This window comes from Lynx rufus, unplaced genomic scaffold (assembly GCF_022079265.1).
Source record: "Lynx rufus isolate CCGP_SWC_20201006 ecotype Redwood Valley unplaced genomic scaffold, mLynRuf1.p SCAF_13, whole genome shotgun sequence".
In the NCBI taxonomy this organism is placed as follows: Eukaryota; Metazoa; Chordata; class Mammalia; order Carnivora; family Felidae; genus Lynx; species Lynx rufus.
This window is the reverse complement of record NW_025814827.1, coordinates 59257947-59273036: the sequence shown is the minus strand read 5'-3', so window position 1 is coordinate 59273036 and position 15090 is coordinate 59257947. Positions and strand designations below refer to the sequence as shown.

The following is a 15090-nucleotide window of genomic DNA, read 5'->3' as shown; positions in this document are numbered from 1 at the left end:
AAAATTTTTTTTTAATTCTTTATTTTTGAGAGAGAGAGAGAGACAGTGTGTGGGTGGGGAAGGAACAGAGAGAAAGGGAGACACAGAATCCAAAGCAGGATCCAAGCTCTGAGCTGTCAGCACAAAGCCCAACACGGGGCTTGAAGTCATGAACCACAAGATCATGACCTGAGCCGAAGTCAGACGCTTAACTGACTGAGCCACCCAGGTGCCCCTGTACTTCTACTTTCTGATGAAATAGTTATGCCGACTAGAATCAGTTTACATTAGACAGTCCATAGAGAATGTGTTGTTATCCTGCAAAAAAATTATACTTGCCTTAACATCAGAAGTATATTCTCCACTAATGTGACTGTCAAAATTTTGGAATAAAGATAAAATGTAGAGGTGAATGAATATAGTTTCTCAGATCTTTGAGCCTGAGTGACATTTACAGAGCCTACTCCCCATTTCAAGAAGTTGAGGAGGGGAATTCAACTGCTCCAAACTAATAGTAATACTCCCTTAACATTTATAATCCTTGGCACTTGCTACTCAAAGATCAAGGACATTTAAATTGGCATTATTTTGGTTTCTAAATTAAAGAGGAAGTAATTTATGAATTTCTCTCTTGGACTTTTTTTTTCTTTCAAAAACCACATAGAAAGGTAGAAAGAATTCTATAATGAACCCCCATATACATCTCATCCAATTAAAACCGTATTAAACCCGTGGGTGAGTTTGTTTTACCCATCCTGGGTTATTTTGAAGCAAATTCCAGACATAAATTAATTTCTTTTTTTTTTCATTTTTTTTTAACATTTATTCATTATTGAGACAGAGAGAGACAGAGCATGAATGGGGGAAGGTCAGAGAGAGAGAGAGAGAGACACAGAATCTGAAACAGGCTCCAGGCTCTGAGCTGTCAGCACAGAGCCTGATGCGGGGCTCGAACTCACGGACCGCGAGATCAGGACCTGAGCCGAAGTCGGACGCCCAACCGACTGAGCCACCCAGGCGCCCCAATTTCATTTTTTTAAGTACTGAAATATGTATGTCTAAAAACCCCTTCCTATTTTAATATGAAAGAGGAGCGACAGATTATTAGTTCTAAAAAAAACCTAAGGAAGTGTTTATCATTAACATGTTTTTATTTCTCTTGGGTAAATGTAAATGCACATTAGTGGGATTCCTGAATTTTACGGTTAGCATATGTATAACTTTGTAAGAAACTTACAGATCTTTTCTAAGTGAATGCAGCATTTTGCATATTCACCAGCAATGTTGAAAATCCCATTTGCTTCACATATAGGTCAATCCATTAGTATTGTACAGAAATGCAACGGGTTTTTGTATTTTACCTTGTACCCTAAAACTTTGCTAAATTTATTAGTTCTAACAGTTTTTTTTGGTGGTCTTTAGGCTTTTCTATACATAATATCATGCCATCTTCAAAGAGTGACACTTTTCATCTTCCTTTTCAATTTGGGTGCCTTTTATTTATTTTTCTGCTTAATTGCCGTGGCTAGGACTTCCAATACCATGTTGAATAAAAGTGGGGAGAGTGGGCATTTTTGTCTTGTTCCTGGTCAGAGAGGAAAAGCTTTTGGTTTTTCACCATTGAGTATGATTTAGCTGTAGACTTGTCATGTATGGCCTTTATTATGTTGAGGTATGTTCCCTTTATACCCACTTTATTGAGAGTTTTTATCATAAATGGCTCTTGAATTTTGTCACATGCTTTTCCCACATCTGTTGAGATCCTCATGATTTTTATCCTTCATTGTGTTAATGTGGTGCATCACATTGGTTGATTTTCAAATGTTGTACCATCCTTGCATCCCTGGAACAAATCCTTCTTGGTGTAGGATGCTTTTACTCTGTTGGTGGCTTGCATTCTTAAACTTATTCTAAGTAAGAATTGTGCACAAAACAGGCATACTATTTTCACACAAAAACTGGCACCGCAATAAAAATATTTAACACTTTTGCCATGAAACTCCAAAGATATTTGAAAAACTTCTCAAGATGTTTACTTTAAGTCACTGGATTCTTTAATATTTGTAGTCCATGCTTGCTCAATTATAATTTATAAAGTATATTACAATTATATTGCTCATTATATTATCCATTATGCTTATTATATATTTAAAACTTTTCTGAAAATTTTATGTTCTCCAAAAAATAACTTTTAAGTAACTTACGTAGCTCTCAGCAGTACTACTATAAAACCAAAATTGTGTTTTCAAATAGCAAGTACTCAAGCCACATCATTTCTGATTACAGATATAATGAGCATTCAGTTTTACAAATGGCTCTCTTTCACTCCTTGCTCCTATTTTAATATGCCAACCATCACTGATATCCCAGAGTTTTCCTGTAACAGACACATCCATAGCTTTGGGCAATAATTCTTCCTGTTTACAATTTCCAAAGTACTTTCCTGGACACAACTTCTGTCTCAGGTGAAGAGGCTAAATATTAAGCTGAAGTCTGGGCACTTTCTACTGGGGTTTTGAAAAAAGCCCATGACACCAAAGTCAAAAGTGTTTTGACCAACAGTGGAATATATATGTATCTACTGAGATTAGTCTGTGAAATACCAGGGTGTAATATGTTGACAGTAATATCTGTGCCTTCTAAACCATGGGCTAGTTCTCTGGCTAAAAAAAAAAAAAGTTAGCCACTTTGCTCCAACTATAAGAAAAGTTTTTTTTTTTTTTTTTAATGTTCATTTTTGGGAGAGAGGGAGAGAGAGAGAGACAGAGAGACAGAGAGACAGAGAGAGAGAGAGAGAGAGAGAGAGAGAGAGAAAAGAGGGGAGGGGCAGAGAGAAAGAGACAGAGGTCCCAAATGGGCTTTGCAATCACGGCAGAGAGCCTGATTGGGCTGAAACTGAAATTGACTGATGCTTAACTGACTTGAGCCACCCAGGCACCCCAACAAAGTTTTTATTTAGTTTTGTTGACATTTCAGGTCTTCGTAGTTGATGTCTCTATATTTATAAGGTTTGGAAAAAACTATCACAATTCTTCTTGGAGCTGACCTTTTGAGGAATCCAAGGAGAAGATTTGTGAGTAGGAAGTGCCCCAGATGGTTCACTGCAAACTGTGTCTCAAACTCATCTTTGGTCTTCATATACGAGCAATGGAAGATCCCTGCATTGTTGATTTAAGACGTCCAGTCGAGGCTCTTCCTGGAGCATCCCCTGACAGAAAACATGCACTGAGTGCAGCCAGGCCAGGTCCAGCTCCTTGACCACCATCTCCCAAGCCTCATGACCTTGCCAGCACCGGCTAGGAGCCTGGTTTGGCAGAGCTCTTGGTGGAGTTGACCTGCCGCTTCCTGGGCTTGCTGGTGTAGATGCAAGTTTGCCGCTGCTCGCGATCACCCATGCCCCTAGGCACAGCATTTCGCCACATGATCAGCACAGCCTTCCAGTGCATGAGGTCAGAGTCCTTGCCTCTGTGCAGCCACTGGACACTGGGCCCCACCCAGTGTGTCCAGGAGGGCTGCTACTATAGCCACTGGGCCGAGGGGGCACCAGTCCCAGAGCAGGACTTCCTCTTTCAATGTATTGTGGACCTGGGTTTGTTTTTACCTGGTGAAGATTTTTGGATTATGTTTATCGGGGATATTGGCCTGAAATTTTCTTCTCTTGTGGTGTCCTTCTCTGGCTCAGGTATGAGAGTAATTCTGACCACGTAAAATGAGTTTGGAAATATTCCCCCTGGTTCTGTTTTTTGGGAAGTTTGAGGATTGGTGTTAGTTTTTCTTTAAATGTTTGGTAGAACTCATTAGTGAATCCATCTTGTCCTGGCTTTCTTTTTGTTGAGATGTTTTTGATCACTGATTTAATCTCTTGACTAGTAATCGGTCTATTCAGATTTTCTATTTCTTTATGTGATAGTCTTGGTACATTGTATGTTTCTAGGAATTTATCCATGTCTTCTTGGTTGTCAGATTTGTTGACATATAATTGTTGTTGGGAATATTTCTTGTGTTGAAATTTTCTGATATTGATGTAACCATGCTAGTGTTTTCCTGATACATCTTTTTTCATACTTTGGCCTTAAATTTTCTATGTTTAACTTTTTTATATTTCTTTTTGTTTTGTTTATTTATTTTCAGAGAGAGAGAGAGAGAGAAAGAGAAAGAGAGAGAGAGAATGAATATGAGTTGGGGAAGGGCAGAGAGAGAGGGAGAGAGAGAATCCCAAGCAGGCTTCTGCTGTCATCAAGGAGAGCCTCACTTGGGGCTCGATCCCACCAACCCTTAGATCGTAACCTGAACCAAAATCAAGAGTCAGAGGCTCAACCAACTGAGCCCCCCAGGTACCCCTAATGTATATTTCTTATGACCAACATATAGTTGACTTCTATTTTCATGCAATCTGACAATCTTTGCATTTTGATTAGAGTGTTTAGGCCACTTAAAATTAATATAATTATTAATACAATGAGTATATATCTACCAATTTGTAATTTTTTTATTTGTCCCATCTGGTTTTTGTTCATTTCCCCCCTTTTTATGCCCTCATTTGAACTGAATATTTTAAATGATTCTTTTTTTCTTCACCATTGTCTCAGTTATGCTGCTTGTTTATTTTTCCTGTGGTTGATCTAGGGTATACAATGTATATCTTTATCTTAGCATAGCCAACCTTCAAATATTGTTATGCCCTCAATATAAAGAACCTCACAAGAGTATATTTCCATTTACTCCCTCATCTCTCTCGTACTATTATTGTCTTACATTTTACTTCTACATATGCTGTAAACTCCACAGTACGTTGTTATTAACTTTGCTTTTAAGAGTCAGTTGTCTTTTAAGGTGACTAAAAATGACAAATAAATTTTGAAAATATTTGCTCACATACTTAGCATTTCAGATTCTCTTTATTTCTTTTTGTAGGTTTAAATTTCTAAATAGCATTCTTCTCCTTTAGCCTAAATAATTTTGTTAATATTTCTTGTAGTGCATGTCTGCTGGCAATGAAACCCATCAACTTTTGTTTGTTGGAAATGTTTGTTTTGTCTTTCCTTTTGAAAGATATTTTTCCTGTTTTTTGTTTTGTTTTGTTGTTTTTTGCTTTTTTTGTTTTTTGCTTTCAGCACTTTAAAAATATTACTTTATTAATTTATGGCTTCTAGAGTTTCTTATGGGACATTTTCAGTCAGTATTAACTATATTCCTCTGGATACAATGTGCCTTTTTTATGACTACATTTAATATTTTTTCTTTATTGCGGACTTTGAGCAATTTGAGTGTGATCTTCTTTGGTGTGGTTTACGATTTACGATTCTTTTTCCTAGAATATGTTGAACAGCTTGGATCTATGAATATATGTCAAAACCATATGTGAAATGGTTTGAGACCTTACCCAACTTGCAAACTAGTAGAGTTCCAAGGAGTACTTTATTATTCACAGCACAGGTATTAGGTAGAGTATGAGCATTCTCCTTAGTCCAGTTCTCACACTGGTGATGTGATGCAGTCCAGGAGACATCTGAATGTTCAAGTGAGTAGTGTTATAGACAAGGTTCCTAAGCTTAGAGAACCCAAATCTTTATAATGAGCAGGAAGCATGCCTTTCCTTTGCACTAGAGAGTGATGATATCTCTACCTTCTAAGACTGTAAGCAAACCTACCTTTTTGTCCAGAGGGAGACAGTCTATCTTCTAAGGTTGTTTGCTATGCAAACATCTTTCAAAACAATTCAGAACAAAGATAGCATCTCTGGTTGTAATGTAGGAATGTGAGAGACCCAGGGACAATTATTTCCCTATGATATATAGTTTTAATCAATTTTGGAAATTTTCCAGATAATGTTTTTTAAAATATTTTTTTCTGATGCCCTATTCCTTTTAGAACTACAGTTAGATAAATTTTAGAATGCCTGATGTTTCTCCACATGTCATTTTGGCTGTGTTATTTTATTTTCAGTCTGTTTGTACTCTGTGATTTATTTTGGGTAATTCCTATTTCTATCTTTTCAAGTTTACCAGTCTTTTCTTCTGCAATATCTAATATATTATCAGTCTCTTACACTGTAGTTTTTATTGTAGAGATTTTTTTTGTAATCTCTAAAATTTCTATTTGGCTGTATTTTATATCTTACATTTATGTCTCCATAATACGCATGTTTCTCTCTACCTTCTGGAACATTTAGAATATATTTATAGTAAGGGTTTTAAGACTTTTATCAGTTAATTCCATCATTTCTGTCATTTATGACTATTTCAATTGGTTGATTTTTTTTTCCCCTGGTTATTGCTCAGATGTTTCTGCTTCTTTGCTTGCCTCATAATTTTTGATTGGATGCTAAATATTGTGAATTTTACATTCTGGAGTCCTAGATATTATTTCATCCCTTTAGGAAGTGTTGGACTTTTTTTTCTGACATGCAGTTATTTAGAATCAATTTGGCCTTTCTTTGGCTTGATTTTAAGTTGGTTAGAATGGGTCTAGAGCAGTGTTTAGTCTAGGATTATTTTCACCTCACTAGTTAATGTGATACCCTCAAGGGAATTTTATCTGATGCCAGTGTATTATGAGGTCTTTGCACTGTGGCTGGTGGGAATATAAACAATTCCTGGCCCTAGTGAATTTTGGTTTGTTACTTTCCATTGGTTCTTTTACCACCCTCATCTTCTTATTCATGTATATATATGTGTGTATGTATGTATGTATGTTCATATATGTGTGTGTGTGTGTGTGTGTGTGTTTAGATTCAAGGGAATTGGATCACTCTGTATATTTCTGAGTTTCTCTCTCTCTGTAGCTTCTTTCTCTATGACTGTGCCTCAGAAGCTGTAACTGCCTTGGCTTCTCTGGACTCTGATTGCTATCTCTTCAACTCATAAAGGCTGTAGGGCTTTATCTGGGTTCTCCCTCCCTGCAGGACATGAACAATTAGGCAGTGACCTGGGGGCAATGGTAGGGCTAACCTCATTTGTTTCTTCACTCTTAAAGATAACTACTCTTCACTATCTATTGTCTAATATCTAAAAATTACCGTTTTATATAGTTAATCTGCTTGTTTATGTTAGAAGGGAAAATCAAATCCTTTTTACTTTATTATGTTTGGAGGCAGAAGTTTGTCATTCCTTCTTAATTTATTAGCTCGGATAATTCTAAAAGAGTAAACTCCTTTCATCAACTTGGTTATCCTGAGTATAGTCTGTATATAAAAGGTAGATTCTTTACTCATTTACAAAATGACGCGTTTCTTAGTACATCCTAAAGGACAGAAGTGGGTTTTTTAAGTATTATGTATTCATAATAATAGCTTTGATGTTTTAATATTGAAGTTATTATTATCATGGATGTTCAAATTATCTCTTCTTTCACCAGTGCTAGACCCTTCAGTTTGATGCTTGTATCCTTTTGACACAATTTAATAGTCTTTGAATACTATCTTGCTTTTCTGTTATGACAAAATCCAATGTAGATGCTAAGAGACTCCTTGATTCCTTCAGTGATATCTCCATGAATTTTATCTCGTCTGGAACTACTCATATAAGAACAATTTGGAGATGGACAAAACTGCCATCATTATAGATAATTATTCCACATGTTCTGAAAGTGACAGTACATTACAATCTATCAAGTTCTGAAAAATGGCTGGGATATTACACAAATCAAAGGGCATCATTAGGTAATGAAATCATACAACTTTGGATAATTCAGATATGGGTTATTTTTTGGACAAAAGGAATAAGAAAAATGGAACTCAAGATAAAACTGAATGGAAAGATGATTATAGAGGGTCTGGGAAGAGTGGCAGAAACATAGTTTGAAGGAATGAAATTAAAAGCAGAGATATATAATGCAAAGGGTATGTTTAAAATGGTAGGCAGATGGGGCACCTGGGTGGCTCATTTGGTTAAAACATCCAACTTAGGCTGAAGTCATTCATGATCTCACAGTTCGTGAGTTCAAGCCCTGCATCGGGCTCTGTGTTGACAGCTTGGAGCCTTGAAGCCCGCTTCAGATTCTGTGTCTCCCTCTCTCTTTGCCATACTCCTCTCACACTCTGTCTCTGTCTCTATCTCTCTCTCAAAAATAATAAATAAACATTAAATAAAATAAAATGGTGGGTAGAAGGCAGAGCCTGAGGGTCCCCAAGGCACTGGAGCTCTTAGCAGGAGGAAGCCATAACTGTACTTGGGAAACCTCATTATATTCATGATGGCACCATAATAAGTGGATTTGGGTAAATGAGGCTGATGATGAGTGACATGAAGTTACATTAATCTGACCCATGTTTCTTTATTATAGATCTCCAACCAATACAGAGACAGAACATTCTTCTTTGATAATCAAGGTGTTCTCTGAATGGTGTTAGAATTTTGTTCCTCTAATTTCCCCTTTTATAATGCGCTGTTCAGTCCTTTTATGATAGCACACTCTTTCTTCACGCAAGGCACCACTTAATTAATAAGGTTAAATGGCTAGAATCACAATTTTGTCACATTTCCTTGAATTTATACCTTTATACTTAGGCTTTTGGATGCACTTGAAACTGTCAATCTGAGATTGAGAGTCTCTTGGATGGTGTTGTTGGTAGAGATGACGTCTTATCATTTAAGTTTGATTCTTTTATTTTTTTTTAAATCAAGTATAATTGACATAAAATTATTTCAGTTTCAAGTATACAACATAATGACTTAATATTTGTGTATATTGTAAAATGATCAACACAGGAAGTCTAGTTAACATCCATCATCATACATAATTAGTTTTTCTTCTTGTGATGAGTCTATTTAAGATCCGGTCTCCTAGCTACTTTTAAATATGCAATACGGTATTGTTAGGTATGGTCACCATACTATACCTTACATCCCCATGATTTATTCATTTTATAACTGCAAATGTATAACTTTTGGCCCCCTTCACCTGTTTTGTCCACTCCCCATCCCCACCACTGGTCTGTGGTCTATATCTGTGAGCTCACTTTTTGTTTTGTTTTGTTTTGGTTTTGGTTTTTCTTTAGATTCCACATATAAGTGAGATCACATGGTATTTTTCTTTTTTTGTCTGACTTATTTCACTTAGCATAAGGCTCCCAAGGTCCATTCATGTTATCACAAATGGCAGGATTTCTTTTTTATTTTTATGGCTGACTGATATTCCTTTCTATTTATATATATACATATATATATATGTATATGCATATGTGTATATATATACATATATATATGTATATGTATATGTGTATATATATACATATATATATATATATACACACACACACACACACACACACACACACACATACATACCACCATTTCATTCATTCATTCATTGATTCATTCATCAGTGGACACTTAGGTTGCTTCCATATCTTGGTTATTGTAAATAATACTACAGTGAACATGGGGGTGCATATATCTTTTCAAATTAGTGTTATTATTTTCTTCAGAAAATACCCACATGTAGAATTGCTGGGTCATATGATAGTTCTATTTTTATTTTTTTGAGGAACTTCTGTAATGTTGCAGTTTAATTCTTCCTAATTGCACTCTCTGGTGGTAACTTAAACTTCATATTAGGGATTAACACTTTCTGTTCTATATACCTTCATTATAGATATTTATAGGGTTTCTGAGAGTCAAATAAATAAATATTTATAGAGTATATACTGTTTCAACTTAATTCTGATACAAGCCTAAATGGAATCCATGTTGTAAACATCAATTATGTTTTATTGATTTTATTTTATTATAACACTTAGCTTTGTTCATAATTTCCTGATTGTGTTTTGATTTTTATGTATTACCTTTGCCAAATAGGTATACTATATGGTATAATTTCACTCTTTATATTTTATTTTTTCTCAGTATTGGAAAATTAATTGAAAAAGGAAAGCTAAAGTAGCTAAGAAGGCATTTTATGTGTTTTTTTTTCTGTATTAATTTTCTTTTTGGCTATTATATTGCTTAATACTTCAAGCATTCTTCCATAAACAGACAATGATTATAAAGTAAGCCCATTTAACAACATGAATTTAAAATTCTGAGCCAAAGGTTGACTCCCCTTATTTTTAGCCATATATTTTTTTTATCACATTACATTACTACATTTCTATTATTTGAATATATGGCTTTTCCTCCCATTTATGCTTTCCTTTGAGGATAGAAGTCTTACTTCAATTATAACAATTTAGGTGCATAGAATGCCTACTCATAGTACATATTATGGTGAGCATTTATAAAGATTATTTTATTTAATTCTTGCAACAACCTCATAAAGATAGGTATTTTTATGATACTTAACAGATGTGAACATTTAGGATTAAAGCACTCTTGTAACTTTCCCAAAAGTACACATTTGGTGTCAAACCTGGGCTCTCTGATACCAGAATTCATAATGTTATTGACTATGCTTGTGATAGGAATATTTTTTTTATTTAAAAATTTTTTTTTCAACGTTTATTTATTTTTGCGACAGAGAGAGACAGAGCATGAATGGGGGAGGGGCAGAGAGAGAGGGAGACACAGAATCGGAAACAGGCTCCAGGCTCTGAGCCATCAGCCCAGAGCCTGACGCGGGGCTCGAACTCACGGACCGCGAGATCGTGACCTGGCTGAAGTCGGACGCTTAACAGACTGCGCCACCCAGGCGCCCCTGTGATAGGAATATTAGTGATATTAGAATATTAGAGTGATATTAGATATTAGATATTAGAATATTAGATTAGATATTAGATAGATAGATTAGATTAGATAGATATTAGAATATTAGATTAGGAATATTAGAGTGATAACACTTGTAGTTAAGCACTTATGGATTAAGTGTATAGATAGATAAGTGGATAAATAGAGATGTATTTAGATATAGACAGCAAGAGAGAGAGAAAGAAAGAGAGAGAGAGATTATCATTATGCTTTTAAATGAGTCTTGGAACTTGCTGTTTGTAGCATTTACTTGGGGCACTGCATCAGTTTCTGATTTATGAATTCGGATACATGACATTATCTCCCATTTGATTATACTTTCATTTGAGGACAGGAGTCTTACTTTAATTGTAACAACTTAGGTGCCTACTCCTTCTTACTTTTAAAAGTTTCATTGAAAGCTGCTTGTAATGCTGAGGAAAGCCTGATGTACATAGACACTGAAATCCTCCACATTCACAGAGAGACTGTATTTAAAAAAATAAATATATTAGTGAATTTTTAAAAAGTGAAATGATGCCATTTCTTTTAAATCATGGCTAATCTGGAAAATTGTTATATAACCATGCCTTTTAAATATTCAGTTTTTATATATCATCTATCATATTAACATAAACATAAAAATCAGTCTAGAAAGATATACAGCAGGTTATTAACAGTGGTTATTGCTAAGTGGAGGGACTAAGGATGTTTTCACTTTCTTTTCTTTTTTTTTCCTAAGTAAACACAATGGATATGTATTGGTACAGTTGTAGGAAGAAAAAACAATAGAAGTTATTCTATATTTTATTTTATTTATTTATTTTTAAGTTTTTAAATTTACTTTGAGAGAGAGTAAGTACAAGGCTGGGAAGAGGAGCAGAGAGAAGGAGAGACAGAATCTCATGCAGGCTCCGTGCCATCAGCGCACAGCCCTATGTGGGCTCGAACTCAAGAACCGTGAGATTCTGACCTGAGCTGAGATCAAGAGTCGAACACTTAATTGACTGTGGCACCCAGGCACCCTGAAGTTATTCTTTATTTTAAAGAACCATCCACATTATACATGATCCTTCACTCTGGCAGAGAAATTCAGGGCTGACCCTGTAGAGGTCATGGTTGGGGCATGGTGAGTGCAGTACTTGCTTAAGTGCAAGACTTAAAGGCAGGCCAGAAAACTCAGTAATGAAGATAATAATAAATAAATAAATAAATAAATAAATAAATAAATAAATAAATTTTATTTAAATATATTATTTATTTTATATTTAAATATATTATTATATTTATATATGTATATAATGGAAGTATAGCTGACGCACAATGTTACATGAGTTTCAGGCGTACAGCATAGTGATTTAACAAGTCTGCATGTTATGCTACTGTCACCACTAGCATAGTTACTCAGATGACAATATTTTAAAAATCAAAATTAACACAGAAAACTACAATGTACAAAGTTTCAGTATGTTAAATAAAGGCAGGTTCACACAGGGCTGGCATTAGGGTGAGGTGGGTGGGTTGAATTGTGCAATTGTGGTATGGGACCCGGTGTTTATGATGCATGTTTATCTCAGAGCTTTCTGTGAATTGTGTTTCTTTAGGGCAAGAAAATTATACACTTAATTTCCAGGAATCATTCTTGGGCTGGACATGGCTCTACAATGTTTATTAATGTACCAAAAATAATATTCACTGAGTTTCCTGTAGTTCTGCCCTTGGTAGACTGGAGGTGTTTTAGAAACTGACTGTGGAGTAACTTGGCTGGTTATTTCTTAGCATATATAAAGTACTGTTCCTCAAGCAATTTTTCAATGAACAAATCACTTTATAATAGCTTTGTACAAAATCATTTTTTGTGAAAGGAGAGAATAAGGGGCACTAAAAAAAAAGCATTTTGAAAGAGATACACGTGACTGAGCAGTACATGTTGAAGTGGTCTTCAGGGAGTTCATGTTTTGTCTGTCTCTTTAGTGCTTTTAAATGGAGATGACAAAATAGACCCCATTCTCCATTTTCTGAGGTAAACATATTTAGTGGTTTTTGAGCAACAGAGGATTCTGATCTTTAAGGAGAAATCAATATGGTGCTCCTGTAGAAACTGCTTTCTGATGCAAAGAGAAGAACCCTAAATAGCTAGAGTTTTCATTTGGAAGGAAGACAGGTGGAGGAAAAAAATCATGAAAGAAGGTGAGAATTCATGTTTCAAGGATAATCTTTAGATTCATTTTTAAAATCTTAACTGTATGAAAATTTCCCCAGTCACATCACCATGGAGGTATCTATATTCTTGAACAGGTATAGGTTATTTAGAAGTTAATCATTTTCTTTCTTTTTATTCAGAGTTTATTCTTTTCTGAGCAGAACACCAAAATGACATCTTTTCTGATGTTATTTGACACATGAGAAAAACTACAAAGTGAAAAATACTGCAAGTTCACCTTGCCAAATAACAACAAAGAATTTTTGATTAAGATATGTATACAACCTAAGTGTCCATCAGTGGATGAATGGATAAAGAAGATGTTATATATACGTACAATGGAGTACTAAGCCACAAAAAAAGAAGGGAGTCTTGAAATTTGCGACAACACGTATAGACCTTGGGGGCACTAAAGTAAGTGAAAATGTCAGACGAAGACAAATACTGTATGATTTCACTTGTATGTGAAATCTAAAAAACAAAACAAGTGGCCAAACAAAATAAAACTCATAGATGCAGAGAACAGAATGGGGGGTGCTGGTTATCAGAGGGGAAGGAGGTTAAAGGATGGGTAAAAAAGGGTGAAGGGGGTCAATGGTGATGGATGGTAACTATTATGGTGATCACTTTGTAATGCATGCAAGTATCAAATTATTATGTTGTACACCTGAAACTAATAAAATGTTATATACCAGTTTTACCTCAGTTAAAAAAGAATTTTTGGTTAGAAATCCCTTTCCTATAATAAAATGAAAACCTGGATTTATTTTAATAATAATTTTTACAACTCAGTACTCCCGTGATAATCTGTCAGCAACATGAGACTGCCAGTTTAGTAATTCAAAGGTTGTTTCTGTTAATTAGTTTTACAACTGGATGGCTTGACTCTCTTGCTGCCATACGAAAACTAGCAGAGATGAATATGTTATGCCTAACAAAATAAATAACTCTGCCGAATTTGAAAAATAGACTCAATTTGTCTTCTCTGTTTTCAGTGGCAGATGCGAGATGACAGCTAAATGAGTGATCAGTCCATTTAAGAGGAAAATGTATATCAATATTGCCATCCATTGCCATCGAACACACATACATAATTTGATAGGCTGGCATACTTCTGTAGGCAAGCGATATAAATGCCACTAAAATTATGGTAATCTTGATGTATGGTGAGGAACTTTGAGCCCTTGATCATTCATTTATCTAAGTACTGGAGATACTTACAAATAACTTCCGGGGAGAGTTTGGGCCTTGCCTTTGGACGCTTTCTTACTCCCCTTCTATTCAAGACCTCTTTGGCAGGGTCTTCAACTATCCTCAGGCCAGGTGACTGTTAAAGCCACAGAGAAGGCATCACTTCCAGGTCCTTTTAGCCAATGTGAACAACACTCTCTCCTGTTCAACTTTCATTTACCCTGTTCAGATTTATTGAAAGCTTGTGTCATGCAAGGATCTACACTGGGGGATAAGGCCATGTGAGTGAACAAAGGACTGTCAAATCTCATTTGAGAGAAAAGGAATTTATAGGAAAACATACAGACTGTGTATTCTTTGATAACAGTGATTCCAAGTCATTTTTGGAGTGACAAACCCCTCTGAGAATCTGATAAATCTACATAGACATTGTTCCCTGAAAAATTCTGATGTACACAAACTGAACTGAATTTCACATTCAGCTTTTTGTACATAATTTTTCAGTGAGGGTGAGATGTGAGGGTATGGACTCCAGTTCAAGAAATGCTGCTGTAGCTGTCCTCCTATCCATCTATTCAGGAGCAGACCACTTGGCCTTTAGGCCACCTGTCTTCTTGTGAAATTCTTTTTTTTTTATCTTATTTTTAAAAAATTTAAAAAAAATTCCAGTTTTATTGACATAGAACTGACATACAGCACTGTGTAAGTTTAAGCTGTGCAGCATAATGGTTTGATTTACACGTATTGTGAAATGGTTATCACAGTAGGTTTTGTTAACACCCGTCACCTCATACAGATACAATAAAAAGAGAATGTAAAAAAAGCAAAAATTTTTTTCCTTGTGATGAGAATTCTTAGGAATTACTCTCTTAACAGTGTTCCCATGTAGCCTACAGCAGTGTTAGCAATAGTCACCATGCTGTACGTTATATCCCTAGTACTTATTTATCTTATAAGTGGAAATTTATACCTTTTGACCACCTTCCTCCAATTAATCCCCCCTCCCCCATTCCCCACCTTTTGTAACCATGAGTCTAATCTCCTTTTCTATGATTT

The 15090-nt window shown here is 35.4% G+C and overlaps 1 pseudogene; it reads right to left on the bottom strand.

Moving 5' to 3' along the window:
* Positions 1-2249: 2249 nt before the first annotated feature.
* The window catches only part of LOC124508316 (retinol dehydrogenase 14-like), a 75539-nt pseudogene continuing 62698 nt past the window's right edge, over positions 2250-15090 (bottom strand).